Genomic DNA, 17,318 nt, shown 5'->3' on the forward strand with positions numbered 1-17,318 from the left:
TGAATATTACATGAAATAAACATAAGATACCTCAACAGTGTCTGGTGCAGTGTGCTGCTCCCCTCCAACACACACACACACACACACACACACACACACACACACACACACACACACACACACACTCACCATCACCAATACCACCACCACCACCGCAAAATTATGCAAGGGGATCTAGGTGGAGCACTGATATGGTCCACTACACAGAAGCTCTCAAAAATGTTACCTCTAGGGACTTCCCTGGTGGTCTAGTGGTAAACGATTCACCCTGCAATGTGGAGGACACAAGTTCAATCCTTGGTTGGGGAACAAAGATCCCATATGATGTGGGGAAGCTAAGCCTTAGTTGACATGCCACAACTAAGACCTGATGCAGCCAAATAAAGTAGATAAGTAAATAAATAAATAAATAAATATTTTTTAAAATGTGACTTCTCATGATGAACCAGAGAACAAGCCATCCCTGCTCCTCATGAGAGTCAAACTAAATGAACTAGTAGACATTCGATGTGAGAAGATTTGTACTAGTAAGAGCAGTAAATAAAAGCAACAGATTAGAGCAATATTACTAAATCCCATCACTTAGGTTCCTACCTGGCATATTTAATAAATGAGATCTATCTTTTCTTGGTGGATGCAGTGGCATAAGTACCATCTAAATCAGGTCTGCAGAGATTCAAGGGATCTGACAGATATCTATCTTTTAGTTCAATAGCAGTAATGCATGGAGGACTTGGAGGGATTTGTGCCAGGAATTAGAGAATGCAATGTGTGTCTTGAATTAACTAATTTTTATAATCAATGTACTGTGAGTTATATGCTCCTGCCAAAGTAGATTGGTGACCTGCCTGAAATACCAATTATGTTCCAATTTATACAGTAAATCTATTTGGTAATATGAGGTGTTGCAGCAATTTTAATACATCATTAAAGATGGAAATCAATATTCTTTTCCTTTATTTACAAAGTAAGCTTTGTAAATAAAAAGGAAAATATAGGGTTCCCAGGACCAAGTCAGCCTTTTGCTGCAGCTTTTCCTATTTCATGGCTGTGGACTGAGGGGAGGGTCTGTCCCCCTACTAGAAATCCCACTCTGATAGAAGACCAAGCTGGCACCTTGTGGATGGTGAACCTTTTGAGTTTTGGGGAAGAATGAGTGTCTTCTTCAGGACAGGCCTGTTGCTGGGTTTATGGGCTGGAACTGAGCTTTAAAGGTGTGTCAGACATTATCACACATATTATCTCATCTGGCAAAGAAGGCTGGACAGTTGCTAGCATTCCTACTTTACAAAGAAGAAAACCAAGGCTCAAGTTCAACAAAGGATTTCCTGAGGATCAAGGTGAGACTCAAATGCTACATCATGAGATGGTAAAATCTAATTTTTGCCTGTGAATCCATGAAGTCATTTAATGGTCTCGTCTCTGTATATACACCCTTGTCTTCTGAGTAGATGAGAACACGAGATCACTGAGACAAGTAGGAAGTTGCCAAGTGCAGGAAAAAGGAGGGAATCTCAGGCAGAACAAACAACATGTGCAAAAGCAGGAGGCTTACAAGCTCATGTGAGATGGAGAAAGTCAGAAAGGGCATCAGTCCTACACTTACAAAAAATGTTTGCAAAGACAAACAGCACATCCAAAACTATTCTTGAAACCACAAGAGTTGAGCTGACAGGACCACCAACTAACCCAAAATTTGAGGAAAGTCACCCGCAAGAGGAAACGAATTGTGAGCTCTAGCTTACTTGGGATGGATGCTGCTGAGCATTGACGAGTTTCGCTCAAATCGTCAGCGAATTGGTAAAGGACACAGAGAAGGTTCAGAACCCCTGGGGGAAGTGGATTTCCATGAGGGGTAATCTCTACCCACTTGTAGTTTCTTCTTCATAGATCTCACTGGGAACTCACAGAAAAGTCTGGCGAAAGTTCCGAGAACGTGTCCCTTGTCCCACAGGTTTGTGGGAAGGAAACAGATGGTCCTCCAGGAAGACAAGAAACCCCACCCAGATCCTGCTGTTCAATCTCTCCAACAGAACAAAAGCTTTACACTGTTGGGGGGAGAACAACACACACTATCACTCTTAAGGCACAGAAGAAAATCTACTGCAGCGGAGCGAAGGAAACAGAAAAGAGCCATCTTCTCCTGGGGGTGGGGCAGGAATACCTGCTGGCCCAGAACCACCTCTTGGAGGGGACAGAAGCACTGAGACCCAGGGACATAGCCCCTTTCAGAAACCTTCTAATGACAATGACAGAGAATGCCTTGCCACTGCCCAACCCTTCCTATGATCAATCTAACAAGCAGCAAGTAACAGCAATCGAATATTGCTGAGACTTAAAAAAGTATGGAAAGAGACTCTCCCAAAGGAAAACCCAAAGAGAAGATGGAAACCTGAGAGTGGAAAAGATATTAAGAAAAACCCTCTGACAAGCCGACCCCTACCCTCAACACAAGGCAACGCCAGAGGAATTTTAAGTCTGCAGGGTGCTGTTGCTAACTACGGCGACAGCAAACCCCAAGCTGAGTTCACCAAAAGCCTAGCAGAAGGAAAGGTGTATTCATTTCCAGGTACAAAAACTATTTACAGTCTCTACTATTCTACATAAAATGTTCAGTTTTTTTAAAATTATAAGGAATATTAAGAAAGAAGAAGAATACAATACTGCCAAGAGATAAAGCCAAAAAACTAGGCATATCATATCAAAACTGCTGAAAACAGAAAACAAAGTTTTAAAAAATATTTACTAGAGCTGGGGGAAAAGATACGTTATGTACACAGAAACAAAGATGAGAATCATAGAAGACTTCTTGTCAGAAGCCAAGCAAGCTAGAAGCCCATGGAGTGACATACTTAAAGTACTAAAATAAAGACTATTAACCAGAGTTCTATAACCAGCAAAAATATGGAAGAAATATTTTCTCAAAAACAAACAAACAAAAAATGGAGAGAATTCATTGCCAGCAGATCTGCACTATAAGAAATATTAAAGGAAAAATCTGAGGCAAAAGCAACATGATTCCAAGCAGAAAACTGGATTCACACAAAGAAATGACAAGCTCTAAAAATGGAAAAAATGAAAGTAAAAATAAAATTCTTTTTTTTCCTTATTTTTAATGATTCCAAAAAAATAGATGATTGCTTAAATTAAAATAGTAGCAATGTATTGTATATTTATATCTTATGTAAAAGTGAACTATATAACAACAGCACAAAGGATAAAAGGAAAAAATTAGCAATACATGTTGTAAGGTCCTGACATTATACACAAGGAAGCACGATAATATTTAAAGATAGACTCTAATTAATTACAGACGTACAAAGTGGTACATTGCAAACCAATTTGCGGTCACTAAAAGGACAAAAAGAAAGGGTATAAATAATAAGCTAATGGTGGCAATAAAAAGAAATCATAATATATACTTAATTAATTCAACAAGGGAAAGAAAGAGGAGAAAATTTTAAAACAGGCAGAAAAACAGAAAACAACTATCTAGATGGTTGATTTTAAGCAACCATATCAATAGCTATACTAATTGTAAACAATCTAAACTCATCAATTAAACTGTAGAGATTGTTCAATTGTATAAAAAGTGCAAGACCAGCTATAACACAAATAGTTGAACTGAAAGGAGAAATAGACCAATTCACAATTATAATTAGAGGCATCAACACTCCTCCATTAGCAATGACAGACAGAAAATCAGTAAGGAATAGCACTATCCACCAATTTGGGCTAATTGGCATTTACAGGATATTTCACCCAACAAAAGCAGAGAACACATTTTTTTCAAATGAACATAGACTAGTCAGTATGACTAGGCTGTGTTCTGGACCAGGAAATAAATCTTAACAAGTTTCAATAAATAGAAGTCATACAAAGTTCTCTAACCAGAGCAAAATTAAATTTTATAAAAGAAGGATAGAGTTTAATTAGAAACTTTAGTTGCACTAGATTGGGAAGGGAGCCCAGTGGACTTCTAGGACTATGCTAGTCTCAAAGCATGTGTTACACATGCAGATAAAGACAGGCAAAAGCTTTATAATTTACTGTGAAATTAACACACAAGTAGTAAAACTATTTTTGGTTATCACATTCCTCCCCATCTAGCAGCAAATATACCTATGCTTTGCTTCGACCTGAGATATCTACAGAGTCAGCCCTTTGTAATCGTAAATTCAACCAACTGTGGATCAAAGATATTTTTAAAAAAAATTCCAGAGAGTCCCAAAAAGCAAAATTTAAATTTGTTGCATGCTGGAAAATATTTACATAGCATTTACATTGTATTTAATACTATTTACATAGCATTTACATGGTATTAGGTATTATAAGTAGTCGAGAAATGATTTAAAGTATACAGGGGGATGTATGTGGGTTATATGTAAATCTATGCCATTTTATGTTTGAGCATCTAAGGATTTTGGTATCCACAGGGGTCCTGGTACCAATCCTCTACAGATACCAAGGGATAGGTGTAGAGAGAAAGACAGTGAAAAATAGATTGAGGTCTATTCTTGCCTGGAGAATCCCAGGGACAGTGGAGACTGGTGGGCTGCCGTCTATGGGGTTGCACAGAGTCGGACATGACTGAGGTGACTTAGCAGTAGGGATCTAAATCCAGGGCCTCCTGCTGATCACACCCTGCTTTTTCCTTTCCTCTATCAGATCACACACTGCAAGCAATACAGTATGATGATCCAGCCCTCAGGCCTCAAGGACTCAATCCTGGCTCCCCTCTCTCCAGCTATGTGGTTATGGGTATATTACTCAACCTCTCTAAACTTCATTTGCTCATCTGTCAAGTGGAGATAGCAATTGGATCTATCTCAGATGAGTTTTGTGAGAATTAAATGGAGATGATGTATGAAAGTACTTAGTACAGGGTATATAAACCAGAGTAAGCGCTCAATAGAGATAGTTATCACCATTATCATCCATTATTATTATTCCTAGGGAAGAAATTCTCCTGGGAAGCTCACCATAAGGCTAAAACACTTGTGCTGTTTAGAGACTTTTTTTTTTAATTTGGAACCTGAAAAGAAGCATACAGTCTAAAGGTAGGAAGAAATTAAATCTGCCGTGGTTTCCCATCTCTTCTCTGGGAGGGTTAGGGGAACAAAATGGAGGCAAAAACATCAGGCTGCCCTATACAGACTCTCTCACAGGAAGACCCTGTCCCATCCTACATCCCCCACAAAGCTGTTTTCCCTTTATGGCTGTCTGCACTTTAATTCCTTTAACTGTAGCCAAACATTGTCATTCTACAACATAAATATGACTGCAAACCCATATAGTGCTGGGATGGATGACACAATGTGTTATAATCCTATTAATATTTTTTAAAAAACAGAATTCATATAAGGGGGAAGAGGCTTTGCTTATGTGAAGAGGATCGCCTGGAGGAGGGCATGGCAACGCACTCCAGTATTCTCGCCTGGAAAATCCCATGGACAGAGGAGCCTGGAGGGCACAGTCCATAGGGTCACACAGAGTTGGACATGACTGAAGCAACTTAGCACACACACTGCAAGGGGACATAGTACATCCTAAAGACCACTTGAACCCAAAGAAAAAGGCAAATGAGTAAAACTAGAAGGATCCTTGAGGGCAGGTAGATCAGAGGTCTCCAAACACCAGCCCTCAGACCAATTTATATACAAATTCCTAGGCTCCACTCTGGTGCTTAGTTGCATCCAACTCTTTGTGACCTTATGGACTGTAGCCAGCAAGGCTCCTCTGTCCATGGGATTCTCCAGGGAAGAATACTGGAGTGGGTAGCCCTTTCTTCTCCAGGTATCTTCCAGACCTAGGGATTGAATCTGGGTTTTCTGCATTGCAGGCAGATTCTTTACTGTCTGAGCCACCAGGGAGCCACCCTAGGTTTATTGAATCTGAACCGGTTGGGGTGGGGTGATAAGATTTTAACAAGTTGGGGGAGCCAGATGTGGAATCCCATATTAATACTAACTTTTCTCTTCATAGAGATCAAAACAGAGCCCAGAAGTGAAGTAAGGGTCATTGTCCAGGGTCATTTCAAAGCTGTTGTCAACACACTTGGCTCAGCTGTAGGAGTGAGAAAGTGGTGTGAGCAAACAACTCTAGTCACTTTCACATCCACCCCTAATGGTTCACTCCAGCATCTAACAAATGGACAGTGTCACCTTCCTGTGATCTCAGTCTCTCTGTGCTACCCATGGTGACAACTCTCTCAAGATGGCTGAGATAAGCCCACATCACTTTGTAAGTTCAGTTCTTTGATTGCAACTCTTCTCCAAACAGAAAAGCTATCAGCACTGGAAATGTCACATTTGGTCAGTAGCTGGCAGTTATGATTGGAGCAGCATGCGCTAACAAGAGGAAGTAGCAAGAGGCCAAAAATGAATCTAAAGGAAGCAAAGTGACCTCTAACCAACAAGAAAACACAAGCCAATCAACCGAGAAAATCGATAAGGTGAAAATGGGCTGCTGAGGAAAATCAATAGGGTGCAAATCGGCTGCACTCAGCCCTGTGGCCTTGCACCTGGTTCCAACCCCAAAGTTGAAATGCATCATTCCCACTTTTCAAAGACAACTCCTCACTCCCACCTCAATCTGTGCCCCCAGAATCTTCCTATTTACCAAATCTTCTCCCTGAAATACTCTAAACTTTGTCGACACATGAAAACATGCTTTCTGCATTCTCCCATTCTCTGGGCCACCTGTTTTGCCCAGAACCTCATCGTTTAATACACAGATTATTTCCAGAACCAGTTCCTTCTGCCTCCATCCTGTCCCTAGCATACCTGGCAAAGTCAGAATGATCTGCCTCCTTTGTCTGCATGACTCCTTTATATGAACCCTCAGCCAACAGGGAAAATCTTTTCTTTGTCCTTGCCTGAAGCTCAAAGTTTTTGTTCAGGACCTTCCCTGGTAGTCCAGTGGTTAAGAATCCACCTGCCAATGCAGGGGACATGGGTTTACTCTCTGGTCCAGGAAAATCCCGTGTGCCACGAGGCAACGAAGCCTGTGTACCACAACTATGGAGCCCAAGCGCCTGGAGCCTGTCCTCCACAGCAAGTGAAGTCACTGCAAAGAGAAGCCCATGTACCACAACGAAGGGTAGTCCCTGCTCGCCACAACTAGAGAAAGCCTGGGCAACAAGAAGACCCAGCACAGCCAAAAATAAATAAATAAATAAAATTTTAAAAAGCTTTTGTTAGGACTGGTCCTGAGAATGCTATCTTGTCTCTCTGAAAACAAGAAAACACAAGCCAATCAAACAAGAATATTCTCTCTGAATATTCAGTTCTTCTACCTACTTTGGGTTGAGCCAAAGCATCCTCTTCTTTACTAGGCCTTCCTGGAACATCAGCATCCCCCAAACATCCCCTCTTCCTCTCTCCTTCACCTGCATCCCTCATGTCTACATTAAGCTCATGTTCACGTTCACTGTTACAATGCTGGGGGTTGGGTGTGAGAGGTGGTATTTCTACAGCGGTCTAAACTCCTGGAGGAAGGCAGAGTAGGGTGCAAAGTACACTGCAAAGAGACTTGGGAGTTCTCAATCTGGTCCCCCTTTGCCTTTAATTACTGTGGGTTCTTGAGCAAGTGCTTGAACCTCTCAAGGCTCTTCTTAAAATGGTATGGTCCTGTGAGAGATCTCTAAGCTTCCTTCTCATTCAAACATTCTAGAATTCTAAGACAAAAGTTGTCTTTTCTTCATATCCCCCACAACACTTACTAACTTTTTGCCCTTACTTTATTTTTTTTTTATAAATTTATTTATTTTAGTTGGGGGCTAATTACTTTACAATATTGTAATATTTTTTGCCATACATTGACATGAATCAGCCATGGGTTTACATGTGTTCCCCTTCCTGGACCCCCCACCCACCTCCCTCCCCATCCCATCCCTCTGGGTCATCCCATTGCCCCGGCCCTGAGCCCTTGTCTCATGCATCGAACATGGAATGGTGTTCTGTTTCACATATGATAATATACATGTTTCAATGCTATTCTCCCAGAACGTCCCACCCTCACCTTCTCCCTCAGAGTCCATAAAATTGTTCTATGCATCTGTGTCTCTTATTCTGTCACGCATATAGGGTTATCGTTACCATCTTTCAAATTCCATATATATGCATTAGTATACTGTATTGTTGTTTTTCTTTCTGGCTTACTTGCCCTTACTTTTTTTTAACTTCCTACGAGTCTCCTTCCTTATTTATTAAATAGGATTGATAATAATACCTTTTCCATAGAATTTTTGAGAGGTTCAAATAAGATATTGCTTGTAAGATACTCAGCACAGATCTGGCAAAGTAAGGAGTTTTTAAGTTTTTGTTATTGTTATGAAAGATATAGAGCAGTACATTAAACATCTGTTGAATAAATAAATAAAAGCAACTATGCTTGAACCCCTCAAAAAAAATCTCAAGTAATTTAATTCCCATTTAAGCAGTAAGGTATGCTACCTTTCCTTTAAAAACAAAATGTATTTTCCTTTCCTTTTTCTGAGCTAGAAATTCCCACTTATAACTGCTGTTCTGTGTTCACGCTGAAAGCAGAAGCTCAGAGCTATTTCTGCAGGCCTCTGTGCTGGACAGTGGGCCCCAAGGAGGCTGGAGAAAGGTGTGCTCATCCCAGACAGCACTCCTGAAGGTTAAAGCCGCCGCACATGCCAAACAGGAAGACCAAACGTTCCATTTAGAGAAGCCACAGTCACTTTAACCTGAGACACAAAGATAGTATTTCCTGAGATTAGAAGGAGGAGAAGGCTGCGGTTCAGAGGCCCCTCATCCCTGGCTGGCAAGTTGTTAAATGTCAGTGAACTCACCAAGTGAGTCCTTTTCCTTCTCAAAGCAGAGCCACTTGATGACGCTTCTCTCAGAAGATAGAGAAAACTCACCCTCTTGGTGTTCATTTACCCAAAATAACCATGTGCAAAGCAGAGGAAGTGTGTCCTGAGGCATGATCTCAGGGAAGAGATCACACACTGAGCCAACCAGCCAGAAGCAAGAGTCTCAGCTCAACAGATTAAGAGAGTTCCAGGAGGAACCATGACAAGGTCGGCTGCCCCTGTGACTAAAAGACACAACGGTCATGCCAGAAAATAGAATTCACAGAAATGGAGTTAGGCTGCCTGGAGTAGATTAGGAAACCAGAATCCATGGCACTCCAGAATTCAAATAATCCAGACTCGACTTAGGGAAAGTGGCAATGTCTTCCTCCTTCCTTTACAGCTTAGTAAATCCACAGGACAAAAAGCATCATACAATAAAAAAAAAAATTTCTTCACCACTGCTTATGATTCCCAACTTTTAAAGTATGGCTTCAAGTGCTAACAAAATAGATAAATAAATAAAAACCAAAATGTTTCCTGTCCTGTGATGGAATTCCACTGGGGTTGGGAGGCAGGTATGAGTGTAAAATACACATACTATGCTAAGTTGCTTCAGTCATGTCTGACTGTGTGACCGACCCTATGGACTGTAGCCCACCAGGCTCCTCTGTCCATGGGATTCTCCAGGCAAGAACACTGGAGTGTGTTGCCATGCTCTCCTCCAGGGGATCTTCCCGACCCAGGGAAACCTGCATCTGTCTTGTCTCCTGCACTGGCAGTCAGGTTCTTCACCACTAGGGCCACCAGCATGATGAAAAGAAATACTTTCAAAAATGTATTACTCAGGAACTAGGTTACAGATGAACAACTGGTCAAAACCAGTTTGGAAAGGATACTGCTACAGTATCTCTCTAATCTTACAAATGTTCCCTATGCATCCCTCTTTCCATCAGACACACATCAATCCTGAAGTCTAATCCATTCTGGACCCTTTGTAGGTTGATGGTTGAAATGACAGCCACAATGCCTGCCTTCATGGTCTCAAGGTCACTGGGAGGCAGAACAAACACAGGTTCTTTGAAATCTCTCAACCAGAAGTTGGATGATGTGATATCGAGGATAAGGTTAACCACTGTTCAATTATTTTTAATTATCATGTGTTTACACAGGGTGCGTGTATGATATCAAACATATAAAGCACATATGGGAACTTGACCAAAATTACTTGGTGATAAGGAAGGAAATGGTGAGTGTGTGTATAGTGTAACAAAGTGAAGTCCTTGGAGAACTAGTGGGGAAGAGAAGAAATTTTATGGGGATGTCACCGAGCAAGTGTTAAAGTGAAAGAAAAAGTGAAGTTGCTCAGTTGTGTCCGACTCCTTGAGACCCCATGGGCTGCAGCCTGCCAGGCTCCTCCTTCCATGGGATTTTCCAGGCAAGAATACTGGAGTGAGTTGCCATTTCCTTCTTCACAATGGAAACATGTCATTGCTCTGCCTCTGAGCAATTTTAGGACCTTGAATAAGTCCTTCACATTCTCTAAACCTCAGCATCATCATCATAAAATGGAGAAAATAGTAACTGTCCTTTGTGAGATCAAAATATTACTTTTCTCATGTGGGATCTCAGAGAGCAAAGTATAAAGACAAATCAGTGATTGACCCAGATTTCTGATATTTACCAGATTTTTTGATCTGTTTGGAAGCTCTGTTGTTGTTGGAGATAGTTTCTAGTCTCGGCAAGGCCTGCATGGTCCCAGCCATGAAATAAAGAGAAGCCCGAGTCCCTGAGTCAAGAAGGCTCCACAATCCAGTGAGAGCACGTGCTATGGAAGCTGAGCCTGAACAAGGGGTTACTCACATCTTTTCATCTGTTCTGGCTATTAAGATACAAAGATAAGAAATCATTTTTATTTTCATACAGAAAGCTTTCCAGGGTGGACTTGTCTCCTGAATGCTGATCATATCCCCAAAGGAGAGAGATTATTAGGTTAGTTCTGCTTTTGTAACAGAGCCACCCTCGACTCTACAATATTATGTTACTTCACACTCTAAGGGCACACACACAAGAGAGAGTGTGTGTGTGTGCGTGTGTGTGTGTGCACACATGTCAACCACAACAAAAGTGTCCCAGGTGTAGAAGGCCACTGACTCTCTGAAAAAGAGAAAGCCAAACTAATAAGCTCAGTCCTGGTGCCCGTGGAAATTCCATTCCTGACCAACAGTGACTGTCTCTGAGTCTGCCTCAGAAGTGGTCTCAGCAAGCCTGGGAGCCCTGCCCTCCCCTCCAGAGTCCAGTCCCTCTGTTGTGCCAAGGCTGCCAGCCAAGGGACCAATTAGTATCAACAATGATGTCAACATTTCCCTGGTGAGTCCTGCATTCAGCACATCTTCCTAATGAAGCTCTGGACCATTTAATTAGTAGCTGCTCTGACAATTCTGTCCTTGTAGCATCAGCTATAGATTGGAACACAAGGGAGAAAATTTCCATTGAAGCCATGCCATGGCATTTGCTCTTTAAATTAAGATGAAGGAGATGCACTCACCTTGCTAATGCAGCGAAATAAGAGGGAATACAGCTTCTCACCCTATCAGCTGGGAAGGTACAGACAAACAGCCATGCATAAAACAAAGGACACTTGTTTTTCTCCCCATCTAAGCAGTTGTTTGCTCACCACCTCTCCTTTTTGAGACACATGTGCTCCATCTTTTAGAACATTGTCGTTAGAGTCAGGGGGACTTGAGTTTTAATTCTGCCTGACTTTGGGCTAGATTCTTAATTTCTCTGAACCTCCGTATGCTCATCTTTTAAATAATAATGCTTGCCTCTGAGGTTGTTATGATTCAAACAATCAAACGAATATAGAGCACCAAGCGTAAGTACTAAATATTCAAAAAAGAGCTTTTTATATTACTGTTACATCTCAATGTCCTGAGTTCTGAAATAAGAGATTAATTGCACACCGTGGTGAGTATAGCATTGACTTTATTCATCTCTTCTGTTTTCCACTTCAGACCCTTTTTTTCCCAACCTAGTTACTTCACCACTCCTTATAAAAAATAGATTTCAGCCATCTTACCACCCCAACTGTCTTCCTGTATAAATTCCAGTTTGTAGGTAATTTTCAAAAAGTGTGACTCCCAAGTTTAACCCCAAGCTCACTTTCACAAAGTACAATGGGACTTTTATTTCCCTTGAACTAGACAACCTGATGACTGATTCAGTCTCAGACCCCATTAACTTTTCAGCAGCCATTCCGCTCAGGATGAGAAAGAGGCTTTCTAGCCCAACGGCTAAGAAAAGGTAATTTATTTGGAAGAAACCACCAAACTCCACCCATTTAAGTTTTTATTAAACAGAGAGAAAATGAGATCTTAAGTGATACAATGCCTTTGTGATTATCAGATTCTTTGAAAAGGTTATGGTGTTTACTACAAGATGTAAAATAGTGATCTTCATCTTTGCCATTAAAATTTCAGGAAGGAGATTTAGAAACTTTGGAAGGCAACTATCCACTAGAGTCTCAGGAGACAAACTATTGGAATGGACTCTGACAATCAAGGAAAATGAAGATAAAGAATAAAACAGATCCGTAATTCACTGGCTCCTCCCTTCCAGTTCAAAAGAAAAGAAGAAAACATAGGTCTTTTCAAGAGCTAAAATTATCGTTAAAAAACATAAGAAAGTAAAAAGGGTTTCTTTCTTTTTCTGAAGATGAACTTTTTAAACATTGCCCTTTTCCCTTGAAACCATCACTGCACCTCCCTGAAGAGGCTCAACCAGATCCTGTTGCCTGTCCTTAAAGAAAGGGCAGTTGTAACCAAGAGAACTGTAAGGATCGTGTGACCATAGCCCAAGAGAAGATTTACTGGGAACAAAATCCATTTAGAATTCTTTATTCCTCACTCAGTTTGTACACAAGTCAATAATAATATTTCTTTTAACCTGGCACGGATTTCTACGTGCCACGCCATTCCGACGCGTGTGAAACTTTTTGCATCTGGCACATTCGCAAAGCATTACATCTCTACAGAGCCAAGAAGAAAAAGAAGAAAAAGAAGAAAGCGGCTTTGCTAGGCTGTTTTGTGACAGCCACAACCTCTGGCAGAAATAGAAGCTGACAGTGACAAGGGTGGGAAGTAAAAACTCTTACAGGGTAACAAAGGAGCACTTTCACTAACAGCAAAGAGGTAAGTTAAGAGTTCCTGATGTCTCCCATCCACAGGCAGAGCCAAGAGAGAAGGTAAAATCATCTGTCTCCTCAACCTGAACATGGAACCAGAAACACAGAGGCCCAAGTGCTCTCAGCCAGGGACTCTCTTTGCAAGATGTAACGGGCAAGCAGAGAATGAATGACAGACAGAGAACCTGAGGGAGACCAGACAGAGAAATGAGACAGAGAAGGTATGATTTAAAGAGATGAAGAAGAGAAAGAGGTGGTGGTGGTTTAGTCTCTAAGCTATGTCTGACTCTAGCAACCCCATGGACTCTAGCCCACCAGGCCCTTCTGTCCTTGGGATTTCCCAGGCAAGGATACTGGAGTGGGTTGCCATTTCCTTCTCCAGGGGATCTTCCTGACCCAGGGATCATACCAGGGTCTCTTGCACTGCCAGCAGATTCTTTACCAACTGAGCTACCAAGGAAGTAGGTGAGAAAGAGGTGGGGAGACAGAAACACACAACCCAAAGCAAGCGGGAAAAGAGGCCGCAAAAAGGAAATCAGCATCAGAATGAAAGTTAGAGAAAAGGCATTTTTGATGGACAAGCCAAAGGAAACCAAAATGCAAGGAAAAATAATAGGAGCCAAATGAAAGTGAAGGTGAGTAGGTTAAGGATTGCTGGGTGGGCTGAGAGCCACTGAGAACATGATGAGTCACCTGATGTCTTCCATGCATTTCTTCAGGGAGCCTGGCAATTGCAAAGCACACTCTAAGCAAAGTGACAAACATTTGCTCTCCAAGAGCATGGACTTTGGGGTCTGGCAGATCCAGATTCAGATCTTTGGACATGACACTTCACTTTTTGAGTTTTAGTTTAAGCAGCTGCAAAATGGGGGCTAATAACTTGCTTTACAGGATTGTGGTGAAGATTAAATACGACCAAGTATGTAAAATACCATCATGATATCTGATACCTAATGGATGCTCAATGAGTGTTAGTTTCCCCTCTTTTTCCATATCAGTAATTCTACACTGGCCTTTTTTTAATTATTATTACTTTCTCATCCTAATAAGAGAAGGCAATGGCACCCCACTCCAGTCCTCTTGCCTGGAAAATCCCATGGACGGAGGAGCCTGGTAGGCTGCAGTCCATGGGGTCGCTAAGAGTCGGACACGACTGAGCGACTTCACTTTCACTTTTCCCTTTCATGCATTGGAGAAGGAAGTGGCAACCCACTCCAGTATTCTTGCCTGGAGAATCCCAGGGACGGTGGAGCCTAGTGGGCTGCCGTCTATGGGGTCGCACAGAGTCGGACACGACTGAAGCGACTTAGCAGCAGCAGCATCCTAATAAACCTTTGTACTCAGTCATGTCTGACTCTTCCGTCATGTCTGACTCTTTGCAGCCCCATGAGCTATAGTCCACCAGGTTCCTCTGTCCATGGGATTTTCCGGGCAAGATTACTGGACTTGGTTGCCATTTCCTACTCCAGGGGACCTTCCTGACTCAGGGATCGAACCTGTGTCTCTTGCGTCTACTGCATTGGCAGGCAGATTCTTTATCATTAGTGCCACCTGATAAGCCCTACACTGGCCTTTTTAATCATCTATAATTCTATGTACTGTCTCTCCACCCCACTAGACCCTGGCTTTCAACAGTAAGTTCTTTAAGGCAAGAACCTGTGTCTTCCGCTGAGAACCCTCAGTGCCTTGCCTTGTCTGACACAAGCACGATAGTTAGTAACTGCATGGACAAGTATTATTGAATGAATGAATGTACAAACAAATGAACAAATGAGGTAATGAACAGCAATCTTCCTTTGGAGGGAGCTTAGTTACTATATAATCAGGGTAGAGTGCAGAAAACAGAAAACTAGTCCAGATTGTTCAAGCAAAGAGCTTAATATTGGGTAACAGGGACTTATAAAGATGTTGGCAGAACTGGAGGAGCAACAATCAGTCAAAAAGCTGCCACTAGACTATCGATTTCACGGTCATCCCACCATGACAAGCCACAGATCAGAAAGCTGCTGCTTCAAACCTAGTCACAACTACCCTTCATACCCACTAATCTGGTGACTACACAGGCATCCTAGGTCCATCACTACAACTCTCCCAACACTTGTGTGTCACGACCCAGCTTGCCAGCAACAACTGCTGCCTCCTTTCTTCCAAATCTCAGCCTAGGTACACCTAACTGGCAGAACAAAACTGGTATGCATGGGTCTGAGACATGTAGTTTTGTTTTTCAATTGAAGTATAGCTGATGTACAATATTTTGTTAGTTTCTGGTGTACAGCAAAATGATTCAGTTATATATATATATAAATAATATATAATATAAATATATATTAAATATATGTGTATATATACACATATAGTTTTTCATATAGTTTTCCTTCATGGCTTATCACAAGATATTGAATACCATTCCCTGTGCTATACAGGAGGACTTTGTTGTCCATCCATTCTATATTTAATAGTTTGCATCTTCTAGTCCCAACTGCCCAGTCCAGCCCTCCCCTCCTCCCCCTTGGCAACCAGAAGTCTATTCTACATGGGACATGAAGTTTTTTAATAACTTCCTAACATATCAAACACCAAAAAATTGATGCTTTTGAACGGTGGTGTTGGAGAAGACTCTTGAGAGTCCCTTGGACTTGCAAGGAGATCCAACCAGTCAATCCTAAAGGAAATCAGTGCTGAATATTCATTGGAAGGACTGATGTTGAAGCTGAAACTCCAATACTTTGGCCACCTCATGCGAAAAACTGACTCATTTGAAAAGACCCTGATGCTGGGAAAGATTGAAGGCAGGAGGAGAAGGGGATGACAGAGGATGAGATGGTTGGATGGCATCACCGACTCAATAGACATGAGTTTGAGTAAGCTCCAGGAGTTGGTGATGGACAGGGAAGCCTGGCATGCTGCAGTTCATGGGGTGGCAAAGAGTCAGACACGACTGAGCGACTAAACTGAACTGAAATGAACATATCAAACCAAGAAAAGAGTAGAGTGAAGACAGAAAGAACCAATCCATGTTGAGAAGTTCTTTCAATCTAATGAGAAAACAAGTTTTGTCATGAGAGAGGACAAAGCAAGAGAAGAAAAAGGAAGGGCTAAGAAATACACATAACTCCTTTATGGTCTTGATTTTCTAGTATGTTCCAATTCATATGTTTGAGTCTTTCGTGAGACCTTGTGTATATTTTGGAGTTTCTAAAATTTGCTCACATCAGATACAGGAGAACAAGATTCACTTCATTTCCTAAACATCATTTCTTTTATGACTTCATCCATAGAGAAGACAGACAGTATTCTGGAAAGAAATTACAGTAATTAAGACCAAGGTCTGTCCTGCCAAATGTCTCCTTGGAATCTTGAAAACCTTTCCATCTGTTGCCTAGAGGAGGCAGGTTTTCTAAATCAGCTCCTGAATGAGTCACGAGCTGTGATGGCCATGAGAATGGACTTCACAAACTTCCAACTGCAGGGAGTATAACTGCTCAAGGGCCCCAAGCTGCTACTGGCTCTGATACCCACTGAAATTCATCACCACTGTCGCACTAAGGCTACTCTTCCTGCAAGCTGCTCCCAGGCAATGACTAAGCACAGCAAGGAGTCTAAGACAGGCTCTTTCCTGGGAGAGATGGGGCTCCTTTAATGGGTGACTTTGGCTCAAGGACTCCCCCAGAGCCTTGCCAAACTTTCCTTAGAACTTCCCTCAGACTGCTCAGGATCTAGAGTGCTCCCAGGCAACCTTTCTTTCCTCTCTCCTTCACTCAAGGTCAGATTTGCTTTGATGGCTCTACCAGCCTCTTTCAGCTTCCTCCCAATTTTCCAGGCATTTCCCCTTGGCATCTGCTTTCTGGAAGATCAAGATTATCACATGGGTCATGCTGGAGAAGCCTTACAGCTGATCTTTTGTATTCTAAGCCCAAGTATGTCCACAGGATGGGGGAAGAGATATGAAGGGGGTGGGGATAAGAGATCATTATGAGACCATCCAGGGTACTCTTCCTTTTTTTTTTTTCTTTTGACCATACATTGTGGCAATCAGGATCTTAGTTGCCTGACCAGGGTTCAAACCACGCCCCTGTGTTTGGAAAGCAGTCTTAACACCTGGACCACCAGGGAAGTCGGCAGAGTAAGTCTCTTAAATAAGCAGTGGAACCATGGTTTATATGTACTTACATCTAATGATAGAACAGCTTTCAGTCATGACACAGGTGGAAATCAGAGAAGAAGCAGGAAAAACTAAAAGATATACACATGGATACTCTATGACTGTGAGTTTCCAAGATTGTTTCAGTTCAAATATTCTGGTCCATCACT

At 41.8% G+C, this 17,318-nt stretch overlaps 1 protein-coding gene across 3 annotated transcripts in view; it reads right to left on the bottom strand.

Moving 5' to 3' along the window:
- The window catches only part of LOC145514739 (uncharacterized), a 240,677-nt gene that overhangs the window by 21,617 nt on the left and 201,742 nt on the right, over nt 1–17,318 (bottom strand). The gene's annotated exons all lie outside the window — the stretch shown is intronic.

This window comes from Giraffa tippelskirchi, chromosome 7 (genome assembly GCF_054371585.1).
Source record: "Giraffa tippelskirchi isolate mGirTip1 chromosome 7, T2T-mGirTip1v1.2.pri, whole genome shotgun sequence".
NCBI classification, from domain to species: Eukaryota; Metazoa; Chordata; class Mammalia; order Artiodactyla; family Giraffidae; genus Giraffa; species Giraffa tippelskirchi.